A 25128-nucleotide genomic window follows, 5' to 3' on the forward strand; every position below is an offset into this window, starting at 1 on the left:
TTATTCCAGAGATGCAAGGATTCTTCAGTATACACAAGTCAATCAATGTGATGAAGCATATTAACAAATTGAAAGATAGAAACCATATGATAATCTCAATAGATGTATAAAAAGCCTTTGACAACATTCAGGACCCATTTATGATTAAAACTCTTCAAAAAATGGGCATAGAAGAAGCCTACTTCAACATAGTAAAGGGCATATATGATAAGCCTACAGCAAACATTATTCTCAATGGTGAAAAACTGAAAACATTGCCCCTAAGATCAGAAACAAGACAAGGGTGTCCACTTTCCCCACTATTATTCTACATAGTTTTGAAAGTTCTAGCTACAGCAATCAGAGAAGAAAAAGAAATAAAAGGTATCCAGATTGGAAAAGAGGAAGAAAAGCTCTCATTGTTTGCAGATGACATGATACTGTACATAGAAAACCCTAAAGATAGTATCAGAAAATTACTAGAGCTCATCAGTGAATTTAGCAGTTTCAGGACACAAAATCAATACACAGAAATCACTTCTATTTCTATATACTAACAATGAAAAATCAGAAAGAAAAATTAAGCAGTCAATTGCATTCACCATTGCAACAAACAGAATTAAATATCTAGGAATAAAGCTACCTAAGGATAGAAAAGAACTGTACACAGAAAATTATAAGACACTAATGAAAGGAATCACAGACAACATAAACAGATGGAGAGATATTCCAAGTTCCTAGGTGGAAAGAATCAATATTGTAGAAATTACTATATTACCAAATGCAATCTACAGATTCAATGTGATCCCTATCAAATTATAAATGGCATTTTCCACAGAACTAGAACAACAATAACAACAACAAAAAATCACAATTCATATGGAAACAAAGAAGACCCTGAATACCCAAAGCAGTCTTGAAAAAGAAGAATGGAGCTGGAAGAATCAACCTTCCTGACTTCAGACTATACTACAAAGCTACCATCATCAAGACAGTATGGTACTTGAACAAAAACATAAATATAGACGAGTGGAACAAGATAGAAAGCCCAGAAATAAACCCATGCACCTATGGATAACTTATTTTTGACAAAGGAGGCAAGACTATACAATGGGGCAAAGACAGCCTCTTCAATAAAGGGTGCTCGAAAAATTGGACAGTTACATGTAAAAGCATGAAATTTGAAACTTCCTAACATCATACACAAAGATGAACTCAAAATGGATTATAGGCCTGAATGTAAGACCAGAAACTATAAAACACTTAGAGGAAAACACAGGCAAAACACTCAATGACATAAATCAAAGCCGGATCTTCTATGACCCACCTCCTAGAGTAATGGAAATAAAAACAAAAATAAACAAGTGGGACCTGATTAAACTTAAAAGCTTTTGCACAGCAAAGGAAACTATAAGCAAGATGAAAAGATAACCCTCAGAATGGGAGAAAATAATAGCAAATGAAACAACTGACAAAGGATTAATTTCTAAAATATACAAGCAGCTCATACAACTCAATACCAGACAAACAAACAATCCAATCAGAAAGTGGAAAAAAGACCTAAACAAATATTTCTCCAAAGAAGACATCCAGATGGCTAACAAACACATGAAAAGATGCTGAACATTGCTCATTATTAGAGAAATGCAAATCAAAACTACAATCACCTCACACCAGTCAGAATAGCCCTCATCAAAAAGTCTATAAACAATAAATGCTGGAGAGGGTGTGGAGAAAAGGGAATGCTCTTGCACTGTTGGAGGGAATTAAGTTGACACAGCCACTGTGGAAGATGGTATGGAGAGTCCTAAAAAACTAGGAATAAAAGAACCATATGGCCCAGCAATCCCACTCCTAGGCATATACCCTGAGGAAATCAAAATTGAAAGAGACACATATATCCCATTGTTCCTTGCAACACTATTTACAATAGGTAGAACATGGAAGCAACCTAGATGTCCATAGGCAGATGAGTGGATAAAGAAGTGTGGTACATATACACAGTAGAATATTACTCAGCCATAAAAAGGAATGCATTTGAGTCAGTTCTAATGAGGTGGATGAACCTAGAACCTATTTACAGAATGAAGTGAGTCAGAAAGACAAAGATAAATACTGTATTCTAGCACATATATATGGAATCTAGAAAAGTGGTACTGAAGAATTTATTTACAGGGCAACAATGGAGAAACAGACATAGAGAATAGACAGGAACACAGAGAGAGGGGTGAAGAGGGTGAGATGTATGGAAAGAGTAACATGGAAAGTTACATTGCCATATGTAAAATAGATAGTCAACGGGAACTTGCTGCATAGCTCAGGAAACACAAACAAGGTCTCTGTGTTGACCTAGAGGGGCAGGATGGGGAGGGATATGGAAGGGGGTTTCAAAAGGGAGGAGTATATATGTATATACCTATGGCTGATTAATCTTGAGGTTTGACAGAAAACAGCAAAATTCTGAAAAGCAATTATCCTTCAATTAAAAAAACAAAAAAGGACAAGCAAGATACAGAGACACCACCCAAAGCCCAGAGAGAAGAAGACAGGTTCACTACACCTCAGTGAGCTAAAGGATGTCAAAAACTACATCTTTTAAATAACCGTATTAACAGTAGCATGGAAAACTATGTAGTGCTTAAAAAAAAAAAAAAAGGAGATATAGGCAAATTCTCTGCGAGTGTCAGTAGACCCTTGATTAAGATTCTCTAATTCACCTGAACAGTATTTATATGAATGTTCACATCATAACTATTCAATGGTGCATATGTTACAGTAACCTTTTCTGCATATGTTATATCTCATTAAAAAAGCAAAGACAAGACAAAAACAAACAAACAAACAAAAAACCACAAGAGTACCTTGATGTTCTTGATACCCCTCAAAGCAAAAGATATTCCTCATATATCAAAAACTTTATCATATAGTTGATTTTGTCATAATTTGAAAGAAATATTAGTGCCAAAAGGAATTTCTCCAAAATCGTGAACCATTTACAGACTTAAGTAAAACTTTTCATTTCCATTAAAATGTTTTTTCTTCTTCCTCAACAGAAGTAAAATAATGCTCAAAGCTCTCTAAAATGTTGTCTTTTAAATATCTTCCTAAAACTGAACTGCAAAATATATCTCCTAAACTTCCATTCTTCTAATTTTAGATGAAATATGGTTGTCATTGTACTTACAGCCTGCAGGAATTTCACATAGGATACGTTACATATGTAGGAATCTGGAATTTCTTTCACTCCTAAAGATTACAGGGCATGGTCACTATTAATTCAATACATTTTTATTTACCAACTTGAATATTTCTCTGTCTCCTTGCTTTCCTTTCCCTTAACCCATAATACTCAAGCTTATTATATAAATAAATGTTTGGTATATCAGCAGTAGACAAACAAAAGAGCATCAACTACTGTGTTTGAATAAATCTCACTAATGATAAAACAACAATTGATAAAACAAAATTGATAAAAAATAGAAAATATTGAAAACTAAATATTAATGGAAATACAACACAAAGTTTATACAGTCTCACTAAAATTTATAGTGCTTTATAATATTCCAAGGCCAAAACAATGCACAAACTATTGACTTTCAATGGGGCACTGTTCTCTCTGAATCTTGGCCCCTCATATTTAACTGACTTGGAAATTTTTTAATGAACTCTTAGTGATTGTGTTTTGTTTTATATTATCCAGCTTTTCTAGTTTTCAGAAATCATTTATTTGTTAATATCTCCTCTATCATTTCTAAAGACAGAAATCTAAAACATTTCTTTTAAATCTAGAATTAAGTGGGCCAGGTAAAACATTAACATTTGAAGTAAAAGGACTGGCTGAACTAATTGAGATCTTACTGAGCTATCTCTAATGTTAGCACAATTCATAAATATTGCAAAGTATCTAAAAATGCTAGATCTCTTGATCTTAATTATTCTGCCTTTGGGCCAGTACTTTATTTTCCTGGGAAAATAAAGCTGCCCAGGAATACCATCATCATTGAATTTTACTTCAGCTTTTCAGATGTAAGTCTTGGTTTCTGTAGTATATATTATCTAGGCAACACAACTTTGAAAAAGAAAAAATTATTGAATCTGAATTTGAAATATTATTTGTAATTGTATCAGAGTTAGTGGAGTCTGTTACACATTATTAAAATTGTTACACAAATATTTCAATTGGATCTAATAAGAAGGAATGATTTCCTAATGTTATTGCTGTAATTAACTATAAAAACCAATTAAGAAAATGAATTGAAATATAACTGAAGTTGAACTTCTAGAAGAACTATTATAGGAGCAGATTTATAAAAATATCTAATAAAATACCAGTTCCTTGATAGTAACTCTATCTTCAAATAAGAGGACTGCTTGTTAAAATAGTAATCTGAATTTCTATTGTAATTTACTAATTTTAAGCAGCTTTAATTATGATTCTAAATGTTCCCTTTGCAAAACATGTACCTTTTTTTGTTATAATTAAAATATTGTGAAAATATGCTTTGAATTTTTGTTGTTAATTTAGTTAAAATTCTAATAAACAAAAGCTTCAGGGACTACATAGAAAAGTTATTATAGAAAAAGCACTAATTTTACTAATTCACCACATTATTATTTCACAAAGAATGTACTTATTTCTTAAAATGTGATTCTGTCCTTTCACTTCATCTATGCTTTATTAGCGCTCTTGGGAAACTAAAACTTCATTCAACTCTTAAAACAAGGGCACATTTTCTTAACTTTTATTCTAGTTTATTTCTTCTGTTTCTTGAAGATAATGCCACTACTTGAAAACTCATTCTTCAACCAAAAATATCAAAATTTTCTTTAGATTTTCTTTTTATTTCTTGTTTGCTGCCATATAACTCTGTTTTTCTTATTATCTTAGTCTCTTTATTAAAATCCTAAAGCAGCACATACTTCTCTCTACATGCATTTGGAAAATTGTAAAGCTCTATGTAAGTGCCAAGTAATTTTACAGTTTTGGAGAGATTGGCAATAAAATTTTTTATAACCAGGATTTGTCTTCTTTCACTAGGTTCATGGAAACCATGAAGCTAATTCTTGAGTAAATTCTAGACAAAAAAAAAAAAAGTGAAATATTTTGATATGTTTTTTGGTAAAGGGGCTTCACTGGTGGCTCAGTGGTAAAGAATTCACCTGCAATACAGGAGACATGGGTTTGATCTCTGGTTTGGGAAGATGCCCTGGAAGAGAGCATAGCAATCCACTCCAGTATTCAGGCCTGGAGAATCCCCATGGACAGAGGAGACTGGCGGGCTACAGTCCATAGGTTTGCAAAGATTTGGACACAATGAAGTAACTTAGCATGCAAGCACGCAAGGAAAATATTCTATTATTGACAAAAATAGGTCTCTGGAAGATATTTTCAGAGACAACAAGTTAAACCACCCTTTGAGACTAAACAGTAAATGAATACCTGCATTGTTGGTTCAAGTATTAGAAGTCATATTAAACTATTTAAAGATATGGTCATTTTAGTGGAAAAGAAATGTGACTTTGAGTCTGTACTAGCACAAATGGATGTGATTCTGCCTTTGTTATTTACTCTAGTTTGGGAGATCATCTAGAATTTACTTTTGGAGTACCAGTATTATATATAATCTATCTAGTTAGCATAGATTCTCTTAGGGAAGCATCCATTCAACAATGTTTAAAATAATTCGTATATCTACACTTTCAGGAATATTTGGCTTAAATAAAAATTGTAAGCCAAAACCCTATATTTTTCCATTTTTTTAAATCAGAAAGGATTCATATGCCCAGTAGTTTTGCTATATCAAAACACAGATGTTTCTCTTTTGTCAACCTAAATAAACACAGGAGGCCACAACCAGGCAAACAGCAGATTCGCAGACTGGGGAGAAAATGTCTCTGTGGCTTTCCAGAACCTGAAAAGCAACTTCTTAATCCCCCTGCTTTGCCTGCAAGCTCACTCACTAAGTCGGGTCCAACTGCTTGGACACTGCAACCCAATCGCCCATAGCCTGCCAGGATCCTCTGCCCATGGAATTTTCCCTGGCAAGAATACTGGAGTGGGTTGCTATTTCCTTCTGCAGGGTATCTTCCCAACTCAGGGGTGGAACCCACATCTCCTGTGTCTCCTGCGTTGTCAGCTGAATTCTTTACCACTGAACCACCAGGAAAGCCCTCCCCCTGATTCAGGACATCCTAAGAGGCAGCTTCCCTTTTACTTTTGCTGCACAAGGAGATGAATGCCTTGGGAGTGCATATAGAAAGGCATGGCAGTCAACACTGACCCCCTTGGCTGTTACAGGCAGCAATTAGACCCTGTAGCCAGAGGTCTTCCCCCACACATGAGAGCTATTTCAGTTGTGCCAGCCTGTAGGTGAATAACTGAGTCGTAGTTTCGGGCTCTCTATTCACTATCTATATTCTCCATGCAGTAGAAGCCTTGCTCAATTCTTATCACACATAACACACTTCTGCAAGCAGTCTTACTATCATATGAAATATTGTTACTAACTTCCCCTCACATAACTCTTTCCCATGACAACAACCTCGACCTCATAAGCCTTCTCCTTTTACCTACTGACATAACTCCTCACGACTGTCTGATTGACCAGATATTAATCCCTGGAGCTGACTTACAAGAAATACTTATTGCTAATGCTGAGATTTCATAGTTTACTGATGGTTCTTATATGAAAAATAGAGAAGAAAAACATTGTGCCTGATATGTAATCATCTCCTCTCTTGAACTACTTGAGGCAGCTTTTCTGCTGACTGCTACTTCAGCCCAGCAAGCAGAACTCCATGCTTTAACTAGAGGTTGCCCCTTAACAGAAGGTAAGCTGTTTATTTTATATCCCTGTCTTTGGGGATAGTCACATGACTCTGATGTGCTTTGGAAACAAAAGATTCTTGACCTCAGGAGGAAATCATATTAAGAATGGACATTGAGTCAATGAGTAATTTAAATCAATCCAACCTCTCTCTATTCTAGACATAATTTCAGAGACTGGGCATTCAAAATTAAATTCAGAAAAAAGCAAAGGAGATAATTTAGCAGATCAAGCCAAAAGGACAACAGCCTTATAAGTCACCAAACCTGAAATCATTATAGCCAATTTTGACTACACTCACAAATAGAATTTAATAAAAATGATGAAAGACAATCAATGTAAGGCACCACGTAAAGGCAGAAACCCCACTGAAAAGGCACTGCTTTTTCATGATGGTGAGTTTCTCTTTGAGTGTGTTATAATTTGTGATAAAGATTTCAACGGGAAAGAGAACCATACAATTTCCTTCCTCTGCCTCTTTCCTTTGGGAAGGGGAAAAGTAAGATGTGTATGATGTTGGGTTTCTGAGGATTTATCTCCAGACAGAAAAGTAAGAGGAACAAATTAAATTCTGAATTGCCAAAACCAAGATATTAGGTTTAACCCTGGGATGGAGGTGGGGGAGTGAGGGCAATGGTAAATAAGGTACTACATAAAGAAAAGCTTCACTGAACTGATAGCAGTTGTTTTAGTAGTCCAAATATCAATAACCTCAGATATGCAGATGACAACCACCCTTATGGCGGAAAGTGAAGAGGAACTAAAAAGCCTCTTGATGAAAGTGAAAGAGGAGAGTGAAAAAGTTGGCTTAAAGCTCAACATTCAGAAAACTAAGATCATGACATCTGGTTCCATCACTTCGTGGGAAATAGATGGGAAACAGTGGAAAGAGTGTCAAACTTTATTTTTTGGGGCTCCAAATTCACTGCAGATGGTGACTGCAGCCATGAAATTAAAAGACACTTACTCCTTGGAGGGAAAGTTATGACCAACCTAGATAGCATATTTAGAAGCAGAGACATTACTTTGCCAACAAAGGTCCGTCTAGTCAAGGCTATGGTTTTTCCTGTGGTCATGTATGGATGTGAGAGTTGGACTGTGAAGAAAGTTGAGCGCCGAAAAATTGAAGCTTTTTAACTGTGGTGTTGGGGAAGACTCTGAGAGTCCTTTGGACTGCAAGGAGATCCAACCAGTCCATCCTAAGGGAGATCAATCTTGGGTGTTCATTGGAAGGACTGATGCTGAAGCTGAAACTCCAATACTTTGGCCACCTCATGCAAAGAGTTGACTCATTGGAAAATACCCTGATGCTGGGAGGGATTGGGGGCAGGAAGAGAAGGGGACAACAGAGGATGAGGTGGCTGGATGGCATAACTGACTCAATGGACATGAGTTTGGGTAAACTCTGGGATTTGGTGATAGAAAGGGAGGCTTGGCGTGCTGTGATTCATGGGGTCGCAAAGAGTCGGACATGACTGAGTGACTGAACTGAATTGAACTGAACCAACTTATGAAACGGTCCAAATAAATGATCTGGCTTACCAGAGTCCAGGGCTTCCCTGGTAACTCAGTGGTTTAAAAAAAAAAAAAAAAAGAAAGCCTGTCAATGCAGGAGACATGAGTTCAATACCTGGTCAGGAAGATCCCCTGGAGAAAGAAATGGAAACCCACTCCAGTACTCTTGCCTGGGAAATCCCATGGACTTAGGACCCTGTGCAGGCTACAGTCCATGGGGTCACAAAAGAATCGGACACGACTTAGCAGAAAAATGACAATAAAACCAGAGTTCATGAAAAGACTCATCAGATGATCCACTGGGCGGGAAATAAACTTTTAAGTTTCATGAAACAAGACTGGTAGGGAAATATTTCTAATGCCACCAAGGAGGCACAATTAACTTTTGTTTTATGCTCTAAATATGACCCAAGGAAAACTATCCAAACTGCCCCTGGACATTTTGACCTTCCTAATAATAGGCATTTTGAAGTTTGAGAAATGGATTGTATCCAGGTGCCTTCTTCTTAAGTACATAAGTTTGTTCTTCTTATGATTTGCATTTCTTTTAAATTGGATTGAATCATGCCCTTGCCAATGTACTACTGCCTTAGCAGCTACAAAAATACTATTACTGGTCATGATATGAAACAGATCTGTGAGATTTGGACTATTCTATAACATTTTTACTGTGCTTATCACCTGAGTCCTCCAGATTGGTAGAAAGAACAACAGCATTGTTAAGATTTAATTGGCAGAATTTATGGAGACCTTGAAACTGACTTGACCTAAGGGACTTTCTCTGGTCGTTTTGAATGTGAGAGGTAATCTCCTTGGGAAACGCAATATGTCACCCTTTGAAGTCACTATTGGCAGCCCTATGCATTTGGCTCTCTCTGCTCTTGATATTAAGCTAATTAAAGAAGACAAGCTTTACTACTGCAAAGGACAAATCAGAAACTCAGAAAAAGAAGCCACATCCTCTTTGTACAATCTTTCCATAGGTGCTTCTAGTAGACCACAAACATCACGATCTACAATGAAGTAATTTTATCTACTGAAAAAAGACATCTTCAAAAAGATTCTTTACAACTTAGATGGAAAGGATCATACATGGTACTCTTAACTAATTCTTGTGCTACAAAGCTTAAAGATATTGGTTCTTGGATTCATGTTTCTCATTTAAAGAAGACTCTAGAATCCAACTGGACTTTTCAACCAACTAGTGAGTTAAAGTTAGCTAGGAAGTGAGTCAGAAGATATCTGATGCTGATAAAGCTTTCCAAGATTTGGGAGCAGGCCGATTTACATAGACACACTGCTCCAACCTCATTATTGATTCTTTCCATAATAGACCTGTACTATTATATTGATAAACTTACTCAGTTTAATTACAATCATTTAACACTCTTCATAAAGAAGTCCCACTGAGCTGGCTGGTGGTTACAGAATGTTGCTGGACCCAAGAGTGGCAAGGATACATACATAAAGAAACATGAATTATATTTTAGAAATAGTATAGACTGAATTTTAGCCTGAAAATTTAGATGATTTCTTGATCTCCTGAGAATATCTAAGGTACTTTTTATTGATGAGACAGAAATGAAAGTGGCCATTAACTTATGCAACACTAAAAATGGTGCATAAATGGGATGAAGTGAGCATTATATATCATTCTGGATAATGATGAAAGATAATACATGGTTTTAAGACATTGACTTACCAAGGATATCAGGTATTCTTTCATAATAAATTCAAGTCCCCTTGCATTTCTCTACAGACCATATTTAAACCCAAATGATAAATCAGGGTTACTACAGTGAGATTCCAGATTCTAGATCACATTAAAATCCGAAAGCACTTAAGCCATATACCTGAAATTTTGGAGGCTACTTGTAAGTTAAGGATATATAACAGAATAACCATATTTCTTAGCCCTTTCATTTTGAATATTTGAATTTATAGCAATAAATAGAAAGACAGAGGAATGGTAAATAAATTTTAAAAATAATTTCAAGTGACTGGTTTATAAATGTGAAATATTAAGTATGGTATATTATATAAGAATTAATACTGATCTCTATAACTGTAACTCATTGTGATAAACATCTTATATTTCCAGACAGTTTTGGCTTTCAGGTCAGTCTAGTCCAAGAGAAATAGAAGACTGATGCATTCAGCTTTGTTACAGATTTAATGAATTTATAGCAAAGTGGTTATGAGAAAAGGGTGGAAGGAAGAAAGGTTTCATGGGGTGTTATGGAACAACTGATTCAAAAATATAAAAGAGGAAACTTTCCAGTAAAATCTAAAGTAAAGAGGTTCATCTTCTCAGGGTTAGTAAAGATACATTAAAACACACATGATGGACTACCTAATAATTGGCAAGCATATGCACACCAAAATATATATTATATATAAGAATATCAATTTATCATATTTTACTATGCCTCTCTATTATTAAAAGAAAAAACAGTTGTACTTATTGTTTTGGCAGTTAGGTACACAGATTTCCCACAGGTCTTAAATGTCAACTTATTTTGGGAGAAATCCCTAGAATTGCAGAGATAGCAGTTGGAAATTGTAAAGATAAATTGCTTTAGTGATGAGTTTCTTAATTGAATCTGTTAAAGACATAAATATAATTGAGATAAAGTATGTCTGTTATTGGGATTCCCTGGAGGCTCAGACAGTAAAAGAATCCACCTGCAGTACATGGGCTTGATCCCTGGGCCGGGAGGATCCCCTGGAGAAGGGAATGACAACCCACTCCAAAACTCTTGCCTGGAGAATTCCATGGACAGAGGATCCTAATGGACCACAGTCCATGGGGTCGCAAAGAGTTGGACACGACCTAGTGACTAATACCCACGCATGTTTATTATATTAATTTAGAAAAGAGATACTATTGGCATGCTTTTAACTTGCCAACTTGATTGCTAAGCATTGTATATGAGATAATGATATTTTTTGCATTTTCTTCTCTAAATATTTCATGTTAAAAATAAGTATTCACAAATATACAATTTGTCATTTATACTATATTTTACCATGTTTTTAAATAAAAATTAATAATTACAAATATATGCATACATATAAAATATATTCTAACTAGTTACTGCTATTAAATTCAGATAATCAAGAAAATTTTAACCATACGTGTTTTTTGACTTTTGTGTTAATGTGATTCTTCAGTAGTAAGCATATATGTATACATACTTACTTTTATACCTCAAAGTGACATAGATCAAATTGACATGAATTGTTGCTGCCTTCAACACATGGAAATATAACAAGAATTCTACCTGTGTTGAGAGTTTACTCCATAGTCAAATTGAGCATCACAAATGTTTGTCTTATCTTTTCAAATTGAAAGCCAGTTTTCTTTTCTAAGACAGAATACATGCTAAAATTCATCTCAGCCTAGTTGCATCAATGACCATTTTCTCTTTGCATGACACTTAATCTTATTTTGTGGAAAGATACCTCAGAGGAGATGAAAGATGGGAGATGATTCCCCAAGAATATTTGATTTAGAAATGTAGAGTGAATATAGAAGACTGTAAGAAGTGGAGTTTGGAGCTGGGAAATAGAGAATAGCTTCAGTTATCTGAGAAAATAAGAAGGAAATTCATTTATGGGAAAGGTAGGACTGAACTGAATTAAATATATATATATATATATATACATATATATATATATATATAGAGAGAGAGAGAGAGAGGTCAATTTTGCTTTAAACTTTTATTTGGAGAATAATGCACTATAGAAGCAATACATAGATTGATACTAGTTTGACAGAGCAAGCAGAAATTAGAACTTGCTTAGCAAAAAAATACTAGGATGTGAGAATTACTCACTTACTGTCTCATCCTAGTTTCTTGATTCTTAGATATGAAATTTGACCAGTTCATTTTGTTCGTGGTGATAGGAGTATTCACTGGATATTAAATACATTCTAGACGATAACAGATGTTTTACATGACCTCAAAAGTCTTTTTAACTCTCATATTTTGAAAACAGTAGATGGAAACTTACAACAGAGAGAGAGAAAAAGTAATGACTATGGATTTTATTTGAGACTATTGAGAGAACTGAAGTATATAAGTGAATGTATAAGCAAGTATGAATAAGACTTAATGATGGGATACCTACAGTCTATTACCTCTGGAAATGTTAAGTGCAAAAATGAAAGTACACCTCTGGTGAATTTAAACTAAATAAAACTTATTCTAGGTAAAATCAATACATCACTTCTGAACTTTGACTCCTAAGTTTTCTAGACTGGAAATTCACAACCCATAATGATTAATTAATTGCCACTGTTCCTTCTTACTCTGTCTGCACTTCTTAAACTGTGCATGCAAAGGGTAGAGTAAGTATAAAGCATTTCCTGAGGATTTGAATAAAAAAGCTAGTTTTATACTGAATCAGACATCAATATATTATGGATTGAAACTCAAAACCCAGTGCATTTTTTAAGACAAATCTTGTGATATCAAAGAAATATTATCTTTTGCCCCAAATCTCCCTAAAGTTCCAGTTTGAGAGGGAGGATGTTGACTTAGGTATTCGGGATTTGTCTTTGTAGGGGAGAATTTTTCATGGCATAACTGCATGTATTCTCTTTACTGTCTCCTATTTTCATCACATGCAATATTTAACAAATTTAGTGTTCTTGTGTTCAGAGTATATATATTCTGTCCTTTCTGGGCTAGCAGGGGACTACATTTTTTAGCTTCTTTGAAATCATTCAGGGTCACATGGCTAGTTCTGGTCAATCACATATGACATAAAATGAAAAATGCCATCTTTCTTTGAGTTTATAAAAGTGTTTTGTAATTATACAAAGACTCTATTCTTTATTTTGAGAACGGAAGTGGCCATGGACTTCAGTTGGTATAGCTAAATCACTGTGCAGAGCAGGGTACCACATTAACCTTGCATAAGCCCATTTGTAGGACCCGTTGCATGAGCCAGAAATAAACTTCTGTAATATTAAACACTTCAGGGTTTCAAGTAAAGTATTATAATATAATGAATAGAAGCATTGTGATGTTTCCAGCATGGTTCCAGATCCCTGGAATTCACTGAGGGCCAAAAGAAGACAAAAATCCCTCCCCTTCTGGAGTTTACTGTATAGAGCATCACAACATATTAATATGTAGTAAATACATAGGGAAGTGAGGGCTTTCCTGGTGGCACAGATGGTAAAGAATCTCTTGCCTGCAATGCAGGAGACCTGGGTTTGATCTCTGGGTTGGGAAGGTCCCCTAGAGAAGGAAATGGCAACCCAAGCCAGTATTCTTGCCTAGCAAATTCCATGGAAAGAGGAGCCAGGCGGAGTACAGACTGTGCGGTTGCAAAGAGTTGGACACGACTGGGCCACTAACACTTTCCCTTCTTTTTCAAATACATAGAAAATAGATAAGGGGTTGGTGAAAGGAAGAAAAAGAGCATAATTAACACAATGGTTGTAGTAAGTAGAATAAGGACCTCCCCAAAGCTGTCATTCCCAATCATGAAAAACTGTGAATATATTTCCTTACATATCAAAAGGGACATTGCAAGTGTGATTAAGGGTCTTGAAATAATCCTAGATTATCCAGGTGGGCTAAATGCAATCATAAGAGTCCTTATTCGAGAGATGCAGGAGCCTCAGAGTTGGCTCAGGAGATGTGATGCTGGTAATAAAGGTTGAAGTAATACAAGGACAAAAGTCGAAGAAAGTGGTGACCTCTAGAAGCCAGAAATGACAAGGATATAGTTTCATTCCTAGAGAATCCAGAGGAATGAAGTATTGCCAACCCATTTTAGACACTGCCCTTCAGAACTCTAAGATAGTACATCTGCATTGTTTTAAACCAGTGCATTAAGTTTAGTGTAATTTACAGCAACAAGTGAAAGTGAAAAGTGAAAGCATTAACTGCCTAGTCGAGTCCGACTCTTTGCAACCCCATGGACTGTAGCCCACTGGGCTCCTCTGTCCATGGAATTCTCCAGACAAGAATACTGGAGTGGGTAGCCATTCCCTTCTCCAGGGGATCTTCCCAACGCAGGGATTAACCCAGATCTCCTACACTGCAGGCAGATTCTTTACCACCTGAGCCACCAGGGAAACCCAAGTAATATATTCAATTACCTAAAAAGAAGTGCTCTAAGATTAGGTAGCCTCATCTTTCTGACAAAGTGATGTCATTGACTGACTTTATAATACAAGAGGCATGGATATGTTGAAAGAAATACTAGAAGGTCTTTTTACTGTTTAGTTTCATTACCCTTATTCATACTCAGAAATGCGAGGTCTTGTTTGTTTAATTGGTTGGAGGACTGATTTATATAGCAAGACTATGGAGCTCAGACCATTTTGGACTCTTGGCTTTTGTCATCCATTGTTTATTTGATGCTTTGAGATTCTCTTCTCTTCTCCAACAGCAACCTGAATTTGTTTAAGATGGTATTTCCCCAACTCTCAATCCCATTGCAGCTTCCAGAAATAATGAAAAGAAACACCAGTTTAGATGGTTTCGCTTTTGAAAATCAGGCAAAAGATAATTTGTTATCTTTTTTGAAAGGCTGCAAATTGTTCACATGTCTTATGGATTGTTGGTGTATTTTTAAGGATTCTCGTTGATATGGAGTTGAAAACAAATTAGGCTTTTGTCCTTGGTTTATGAGCCTTTCACTCAAAATTAATCCTTTTCTGAAAAACTGAAATTGGGTCAGTGTTAAATCAGTGCTGTTTAGGTTTATCTTGTCTAGGGGAGACTAAGCTCACAGGTCCTATATTTAGAAACAGTGATTCTCTCCCAATGTTTCTTCTTGGAGTATCATTCCATTTTAGTCATCAAGCTTACACAAACTACACATTTCCCTTTAATTAGTTAAACATGTATTTACAAAGTGCACAGCACTCATCTATTTTGTTACTTTGGGAACCCCACCTTCCCCTCCCAAAGGAAAATATGTATGTTATATGTACTGGGTCACAGGAATGATCCTTATTAGGCTTAAATTTAGGTATTTTCCTAATTCCCACATACATATATGTAGGATAATGGTATTGAGGGTTGAGGGCACATATGTATGAAGATTGACAGTTATTGTATTTTGCTTTGGAAACATTCACAGCTTGTTTTGATGAAGTGGCAGGGTGTTTTGTTTTTGTTTTTAAATTGATTTATTTTACAAGGTATGAAAGGTTTAGACCCCGCAGACTGAATATCTGAATAATAGAAAGGTAGAGCCTTGCAACTTGTACCATCTTGAGAAGCAGTCAGCTTGTAAATATGTAAACAAGTTTCAACAGCCGCAGCATTCTTCTAGTTCACCAGATGTGCTTTCAAAGGGCTGTTTGGGGCCCTTCTTTTATGCTTTTCCCTTTTTTTTATTTCCTGCTGCCTGAAATATCAGGGAAAGGGCAAATGATTACTCTACATAGTTTTCTTCTACATATGAAATATGCATGAGACTTGCTAAAATTTACATTTACCCAGCTGCTTTAACATCTTTTGCTGGTCTTGGCCTTAGTGGCTTCATTAGAACTCCTGGAAAACAAATTTACATAGGAAATGGCAACTCAATACAAATAATCCATATGCCTTATAACAACCCTTTATAGCAAAAGTATTCTTTCTCAAATAACCTTTAAATAAAATGAATTTTAAAATCTTTGAATGAAAGCTGTTCTCCATTTAGGGAAAAATTCTTTTATTTGTTAAAGTATTTTAGGACTGTTTTTCCTCATTATATTTTTTAAAGTTATGTGAATCTATGTAATATCTCTCATACGTATGTTAATTCTAATCTTAAATTATCTTTTGATTATTTCACATCTTGACCTTTAACTTAGAAACATTAAAAAAATGGATTAGATTTAAATGCCATGAGGTTGCAGTGTAATATAATAGGTTAAAATAATTAATAGCCTAAAATGTTTGATTGCAATATATTTACTGAATAATACATCTTCTATATATATGCATGGTATTATGTGATAACCTTGAGAATGGAGAGACTTCATGGAGATCTTAGTGTTTTTAAGATACTGATTTCTTTGTTTCAATAATCTATTCCATAGTATTTATTGAGTGTCTTCTAAGTTACATGCACTATTATGGGTTCTTGGAATGTACCTGTGAGCAAAAATTACAAAAATTCCCTAGAGGATATAATCTTTTGTAAGTGAGACTGTCTATACACACAAACATAAGTCTGAAATGTTGTAATATACTAGAAGATAATGAGTAACAGGAGAAATTAAACCAAATAGACTAGAGAATAGGGTCTGGAAGGAAGTTACCATGTACATTTTAGGGAGTGTATATTTCAGGAACAGCTGGTACAAAAGCCCTAAGATGGGACTAACCCTAGCCAGTTGATGGAAAACAAGGAGGGCATTGTGTGTGGAAGAAATGGTGGTAAGAAATGAAGCTGGAGAAGGATAGTAATGATTGAGGAATGGGGAAGAAGATAACAAAGGGCATATTGCCATTTTAAAGAATTTATAATGCTCTTTATTAAAGTATGGCCCCAGTAGAATTTTTGGAGCAGAGAATGTTATGCCTGAGTTACTTTTAGTGGGATTACTCTGTCTACATTTTTGAGAATAGATTATATTTGGTATTGTAATAATTCAGGTGAGAGGTGATGATAGCTCAAACCCTGTTGGTAAAAGTGGTAATAGAATTAGTAGGAGTGTGCATATGTTTTGAACGTAGGAGTTTCCTTATTTTCAAATGTGATGACAGAGGAGACAATGTGAAACAGAAAGCAGAGGAATGAGTGAACTAGTAAAATATACTGTGACATACTGTGATATGCTATAATTATAAGCAGAACCAAGGGCCCACTTAAGATGTGTGGACATAAATTTAATGTGGTATCAATGAGTACATTCCCCAAAATCTAGTGAGGCACCTGGTATAACATCATTAAAGATAAGATGAATAGTTTTAAAAGGCTTAAAAGATACTGAAATCATATCATAGAGATGGCCTTTGCCTATTTGATTTTCTACTTTTTCTTGTCCTCCTAAGGCACATTTCATACTAATTATGGGGGTGGGGGTGGGGGAGAACTACGCTATTCTAGATGCTTGAGAAACAAAATCTGTGATTTACATACAAGAGGTTTATTTGGAAATAATTCTAGAGAAATAAAACTGGAAATAGGGTGATTGAATTGGGAAATACTTCCAACAAAAAACCCAATTAATCCTACAGGGAGTTGGCATGTACCTTGAAAATTGTTGCAATTGAGATAAGGTTGTACCATCTTATTAGTCAGTTTTTGGATATAGGTTGCCCAAGGACTGGATGAAAACTTGTTCAAGGCAACATCTTTCAGTTTAGGGCAACTCCTGAAGAAGAATTAAGATGTCAGATAAAAGATAATGTTAGGAAAATTCTTAAAGACATGATTTCTAGTTACTAGATTCTTCACTACTTATAAATTCCAGAATACTTTGTAGTATAATCAACCTCTTGTTCCTGAGTAATGACATTTAACCCTTTATTCAAGACTAGGTGTTCCAGTGGTAAAGAATGTGCCTGCCAGTGCAGGAGGCACAAGAAACTCGGGTTTAACCCCTGGGTCAGGAAGATCCCTTGGAGGAGGAAACCCACTCCAATATTCTTGCCTGGGAAATCCCATGGACAGAGGAGTCTGGGTTGATATAGTCCATGGAGTTGCAAAAGAGTCAGACATGACTGAGCACACACACACACATATAGAGTCTAAAATATAGAAAAAACATAGGGTCATTGAGTCAGATAAGGATTATAAGACAGTTATTCTGGCTACCCAGTAGTTGAAAACTCTAATCCAAGCCTTTGCTTCTATTTCTCTATTTTTTGAAATTAATAGTAAATAAATACTATCTAATTGTAGCCCACTAACTTTATTTTATAACCATCTGACCTGTCTCTTGAGAAACCTGTATGCAGGTCAGGAAGCAACAGTTAGAACTGGACATGGAACAGACTGGATCCAAATAGGAAAAGGAGTATGTCAAGGCTATATCTTGTCACCCTGCTTATTTAACTTATATGTAGAGTACATCATGAGAAACGTTGGGCTGGAAGAAGCACAAGCTGGAATCAAGATTGCCAGGAGAAATATCAAAAACCTCAGATATGCAGATGACACCACCCTTATGGCAGAAAGTGAAGAGGGACTAAAAAGCCTCTTGATGAAAGTGAAGGAGGAGAGTGAAAAAGTTGGCTTACAGCTCAACATTTGGAAAACTAAGATCAAGGCATCTGGTCCCATAACTTCATGGGAAATAGATGGGGAAATAGTGGAAACGGTGGCTGACTTTATTTTTTTGGACTCCAAAATCAGTGCAGATGGTGATTGCAGCTGCAATTAAAAGACACTTAACTCCTTGGACGGAAAGTTATGACCAACCTAGACAGCATATTAAAAAGTAGAGACACTATTTTGCCAAGAAAGTTCCCTATAGTCAAGGCTATGGTTTTTCCATTAGTCATGTATGGATGTGAGAGTTGGACTATAAAGAAAGCTGAGTGCTGAAGAATTGATGCTTTTGAACTGTGGTGTTGGAGAAGACTCTTGAGAGTCCCTTGGACTGCAAGGAGATCCAACCAGTCCATCCTAGAGGAGATCAGTCCTGGGTGTTCAAGGACTGATGCTGAAGCTGAAACTCCAATACTTTGGCCACCTGATGCGAAGAGCTGACTCATTGGAAAAGACCCTAATGCTGAGAAGGATTGGGGGCAGGAGGAGAAGGGGACTACAGAGGATGAGATGGCTGGATGGCATCACTGACTCAATGGACATGGATTTGGGTAGACTCCGGGAGCTGGTGATGGACAAGTAGGCCTGGCATCCTGCAATTCATGGGGTCGCAAAGAGTCAGACACGACTGAGCGATTGAACTGAACTGAACTGAACGAGTTTCAATCTGAAGCTGGAAAAAGATTGACTACAAAACAGAGAAAAACCACACTTACTCTTCATACATTTAGAAAGAATTAGAGAAATATTCTGGGCACATGTTCTGACCATTGGTAAAGTTGTTATTTAATATATCATCAAATCTCAAATTCTTTGAGAGTAAATGAGGCATAAACAGGGTTTCCAAGGTGGTGCTAGTGGTAAAGAACCCTCTTGCCAATGCAGGAGAGACATAAGAGATCCAGGTTTGATCCCTGCATCAGGAAGGTCCTCTAGAGGAAGTCATGACAACCCGCTCTAGTATTCTTGCCTGGAGAATCCCATAGACAGAAGAGCCTGTTGGGCTACAGTCCGTAGGGTTTCAAAGAGTCAGACATGACTGAAGCAACTTAGCAAGCATGTATGCAAGAGGCATAAACAAGGATTGTTCCACAATCTCTATGGGAGTTTTCTGTCACTAAACCAGGTCGAGGGTCCAAGTAAAAAAACAGAGGAGCACAGCAGTGGGATCCCAGCAGTTGTTTGTCCTCCTCCCTTTTTTGCCTTTTGTTTCTTGTGTCTAGAAAAATAGAAAAAGAGGAAGTCAAAAGAGATTTGCTATATACTAGATGTCACTAACTGTGCTAGGAGAGCAAAGCGAAAATTGCTCAGTTGTGTCCAATTCTTTGAGAGCCCATGAACTCTAGCCCAAGGATTTCCCAAGTGGCACTAGTGGTAAAAACCTGCCTGCCAATGTAGGAGACAAAGGAGATGCAGTTTTGATACCTGGGTCAGGAAGAAACTCTGGATGAGGGCACAGCAACCCACTCCAGTATTCTTGCCTGGAGAATCCCATGGACAGAGGAGCCTGGCAGGCCACAGTCCAGTGGGTTGCAAAAAGTGGAACATGACTAAAGGGACTTACCACACAAGCAAGAACTCTAGCCAACCAGGTTTCTCTGTCCATGGAATTTCCCAGGAAAGAATACTGGAGTGAGGCAGCCATACTCTTCTCCAGGGGATCTTTCCAACTGAGAGATCGAACCCAGGTCTCCTGTATTGGTAGCAGATTCTTCACCATCTAAGCACCAGGGAAGCCCAGGGAGCTTGGATAAAACAAAGGAAAAATATTAATTTGCAAGGCAAAATCAAACCCAAAACAAAAATCATCAACTACATTTGAATTTGGAAAAGCCCAATTTGCCTCTTGAATGACACACAAGGAAATACTATGATACTGGATTATGATGCCCTGAATAAAGTAGTATTGATATATGCATATACCTGACATCTCATTGAAACCCTCAGAGGTTGCAGGTCATAGAGAAACTACCTTCATGCACAATTATGAGACAAAAATTGACCCAGGAATTTAGTTTTATTTGAATTCTCAAGATTTTGTCTTGACCATCAATTTTCCAAACTTTTCACACAAATCTAAATGCTTCTTTGAAATTGTATTTAATAAAAAGTGGGTTTAATTTTTCAGAATTTTATAGAATTTTATTTGGTGTGATCGTTAGTTTTATACATCATCTTGATTGGGTTAAAGGATGACCAGATAGCTGGTAAAAGGTTATCAGAGTGTACCTATGTAGGTGTCCATGGAAAACTAGCATTTGAGTCAGTAAACTGAATAGAGAAGGTTGCCCTCACCAAAACAAGAGGCTGCATCTAATCCACTGAGGGATGAGAGAACAAAATAGAGGAAAGGTGATTCTGTGTCTCTCTGCTCGAGCTAAGACATCTTTCTACTTTTAACATTGGTGTTGCTGGTTTTCAGGCTTTCAATATGTGACTGAATTACACTACTAGCTTTCCTGGTTCTCTAGTTTCCAGATCATGGGACACCTCAGCCTCTATAACCATGTGAGCCAATTAACACAATAGATCTATGCTTGTCTGTATCTATACCTATATCTATCTATCTATCTATCTGTCTGTCTGTCTATCTATCTATCTCCTGGTGGTTCTGTTTCTCTGGAGAACTCTCACTAATATATTTCAAATATTTCATAGGAAGGGGTTGAAATGAACACGATAGAGCACGTTATGTTCTGTCTCTGATCAGATCACTTGAATTTATATTTTTAACCAAATAATTGTCACAGAGTACTAAAATCATTACTGTTGAGTTTTTCTAATTTGAATGTGATTTAAATGGAACTTAGAGCAGATAAGGAAGTATATTTACTGGAGGTTAACTGAAACAAAAACCAAACATATTTTTTTGGAAATAGCTCATTAATTTGCCTGCAGTGCAGGAGATGTGGACTCCATCCTTGGGTGGATAAGATGCCCTGGAGGAAGAAATAGCAATCCGCTCCGGTAGTCTTGCCAGGAAAATCCCATGGGCACAGGAGCCTGGTGGGTTACAGTCCATAGGGCACAAACAGTCTGACTAGACTGAGCAACTCAGCCCAGCCCATAGTTAAATAAGCCTTAAATAAGCCTTTCTTATCTTCAAATTCAACACTGTCTTCTGATCAAAAGGAGGAGACAGAATTCTCTGGAGGTCCAGTGTGTGGGACCCTATGATCTCACTGCCATGGGACCCCACATTCAATCTGGGAAGCAAGATCCCACAAGGTGGAAAGGCCAAAAGAAGAGAAAAAGGAGGGGAGTTTCAGAAGGAGCTTCAGAAGGAAATTCCAGAAAATCAACAGAGGTTTTGAGACTAAAGAACTCCATATATAACATGAATAGAAAATATTATAGACTGAGTTCTCAATCATGCCACTGCTTTTCTTTGCTATAAAAGCAGTTTTCTTGGCTTCTTTCTTATTTGATGATACCTGATTAAGCTACGAATTAATTACACACAATCCATGGTTACAACTTTAAATGTTTTCCTTAAACCACAGTGAGAAAACAGTGAATTATATCACTTCCAAAGTAGGGTAAACTCCTCTCCCATATACTTGCATCCTTGTATTACATACTTACATATAGACACATCTGAATAAATATGTTTATGCTTACAGTTTTTCTTTGCATTACAGTTCGAGACTATTGTTACTCATTCATTGTGTGTGCCCAAGTATTTATAAACTTTTAGTATGCACAGGTTCACATTTAACATTCATAGTTCACTTCCGCCCTCCATAGTGTAAATTGTCATCCTAAGAAATATGTCTGTCACTTTACTCTGCACAATGGCCACTCTTTTGATAATGAAAACTATTGAATAATATGATACTTTTGTAGAAGTAGATAATCCATTAAAAGAAAATAATAAACATCTGATTGGTAAGAATAATAGAATATCTATCATATTTTCTGTTAACTATTGTCCATTAGAGTAGAACTGAGTAATTTTTCTCATAACTTTTATGAAACTCAATTTTTTTAAGTGCAGACTGCACTCATTTTGCAAAACTTTACTTTACTAATTTTTATTATATATATATTTTAAAATATCAGTGTCTTTTAAAATGTGTTCTTAATTTTCTCTTAAAGAAATGTTAGTGCTTAATGAAGTTTAAAAACTAATTAATAAATAATAAAACATGCAAAATTGGAGTATTAAGTTATAGAATGGAAACTATTCATAATTCAAGACATGAAACTAATATCAAAGTAATGTAATAATCTTAGAAAATTTGGAAAACTTTCACTTTTAACACAAAGTATCTTTTTAAAAAAATAGGGTAAAATTTACATATCTCCTTTTGTAGTAGAATAAGTATTTTAAAATTCAGGCCAAAAACTAATAAGCGGGGGGGGGGGGGGGAGAACCCACAAAAACATAGGTAATTTAGCCTATAAAGTCTTCTTTTCTTCTATGATTCCATAATGATACATTTTCATTTTCAAAACTGAGCTATAAAACTTTATAATAGAAGAAACTCAGTAACTCTTCTTTTAAATACAGATTTTTAAAATATCACAAACCCAATAAAGTGTTCTAAGAAATATTTAGGGAAAAAAGTCTTTATGCTAACATTTGTCCAGATTATAAACAAATATTCTAGTATCTCTGAGTACCATACACTAAGATCAATATTTTATTAGACATTATGAATATAATATCAACAAAAATGATAACGTAATTCCAAATATACACTGAAGCCTATGTGACTTTTCCAAAAATGTCATTTTATATAAGGAAGTATAATGAACATTTATGCTTTGCTTTTGGGTTTATTTCTCCACCTTTGAAAGATGTCTTCTCTTTCCAATTTCTTATACAATTTGCATAGCTATCATTAGATCAAACAGATGTGAAAACGATAGGATTTTATTGATCAAAAAAATTTGACAATTTTGCCTCTTGAGACTTTTAGAAATTATTCCCAGAAAGATTATGTTAGGAATGCCCATAATTTTCTAAGCTAAGATAGAAGATTCAAATATGTACCTCTGTAATTTATAATTTGAATTACTTTGTATCTTGCCAGTATTGTTTATAAATATTTGTTTACCACTTAAATTAGTTCATTACTACTTATTGTTTTATTTATTATTTTTGAATTAGTTCATTTCCAGCTTGAGAAAAATCATAACTTGGAAATATATTTAATATTGATAATATAAAAAATAATTTTGTCTCAATACCATGTCATATTCTAGTATCATATGCTAATATCACTCTAATAGATACAGTTCTTCCTTATTCACTCTCTTTATATTTTTCCTGAGTATAGAACATTTGTGTCTAAATAGAAAAGTCCTGTGGGACTTTCCAGGAAAGTTGGAGAAATGTGTAAGTTAGAATAATTGTAATAGATCAACTCTTCCACCAAAAGCAATTAGTAAAGTTGTATCAAAACTAAAAATCATCAGTTTGAAGAACTTAGGGTAGTTCTGAAAGAAGGAAGAGGAGAAAGTCTAAGAGTTTGGAAAGCAGACTTGGGTAAGTCACTTTCCCCTGGGGCATTTGCTGATTCTTAGGAGAGGGAAGAGTTTGATAACACTTGTTTTGCCCAGGGACTGCTGCTAATAGACATGAACTAGATGCTTCTGCCTCCTTCCTTCTCCTTCTCTTTCTCCCTCTCTTTCTTTCTTTCTTTTTTTTTTTTTCTTTCATAAGAGTCATCCTAACAAGTGTGAGGTGATATTTCATTGTGGTTTTGATTTACATTTCCTTAATAATCAATTGGACTTCCCTGGTGGCTCAGTGGTAAAGAATCTTTCTGCCAATGCAGAAGACGCAGATCTGATCCTTGTGTCAGGAATACCCCCTGGAGAAGGAAATGGCACCCCACACCAGGCTTCCTGCCTGGGAACTTGCACAGACAGAGGAGACTGGAAGGTTTTACAGTCCATGGGTTGCAAAAGAGCTGGACATGACCTAGTAACTAAACAACAAGTGTTAGTGATGTTGAGCACATTTTCATATGTCTTTTGGCCATTTGAATGTTTTCTTTGGAGAAATGCCTATTCATTTCCTTTGCCCATTTGTTAATTAGGTTATTTGTGTTTTTGTTATCAAGTTGTAGGAGTTATTTATATTTTTTTGGATATTAACCCTTTAACAGATATATGATTTGCAAATAGAACTACCACATGGTCCAGCAATTTCACTTCTGTGAATCCAAAGGAATAGAAATCAAGATCTCAAAGAGACATCTGCACTCTCATATTTATTGAAGAATTATTCACAATATCCAAGACCTGGAAACAATTTATATGTATATCTTGGATGGATGGATAAAGAAAATATGGCGCAAGGATACAAAGGAATGAATATTATAGTCTTAAAAAGGAAGGAAATTGTGCTTTTTCTGACAACATGGATGAACCTGGAGGACATCATAAGTGAAATAAGCCAGACATAGAAGGGCACAGACTTTAATAGTCTTTGATAAGTGTGTGCCCTTCTTAAAGCAAAACACACACTTATCAAGGAATCTAAAATAATCAAATTCATAGAAGCAGAGAGTAGAATGGTGAGTGCCAGAGACTTGGGAAAAGAGAAAAGAGAGAG

The sequence above is a fragment of the Cervus elaphus genome, chromosome 19, assembly GCF_910594005.1.
Source record: "Cervus elaphus chromosome 19, mCerEla1.1, whole genome shotgun sequence".
NCBI classification, from domain to species: Eukaryota; Metazoa; Chordata; class Mammalia; order Artiodactyla; family Cervidae; genus Cervus; species Cervus elaphus.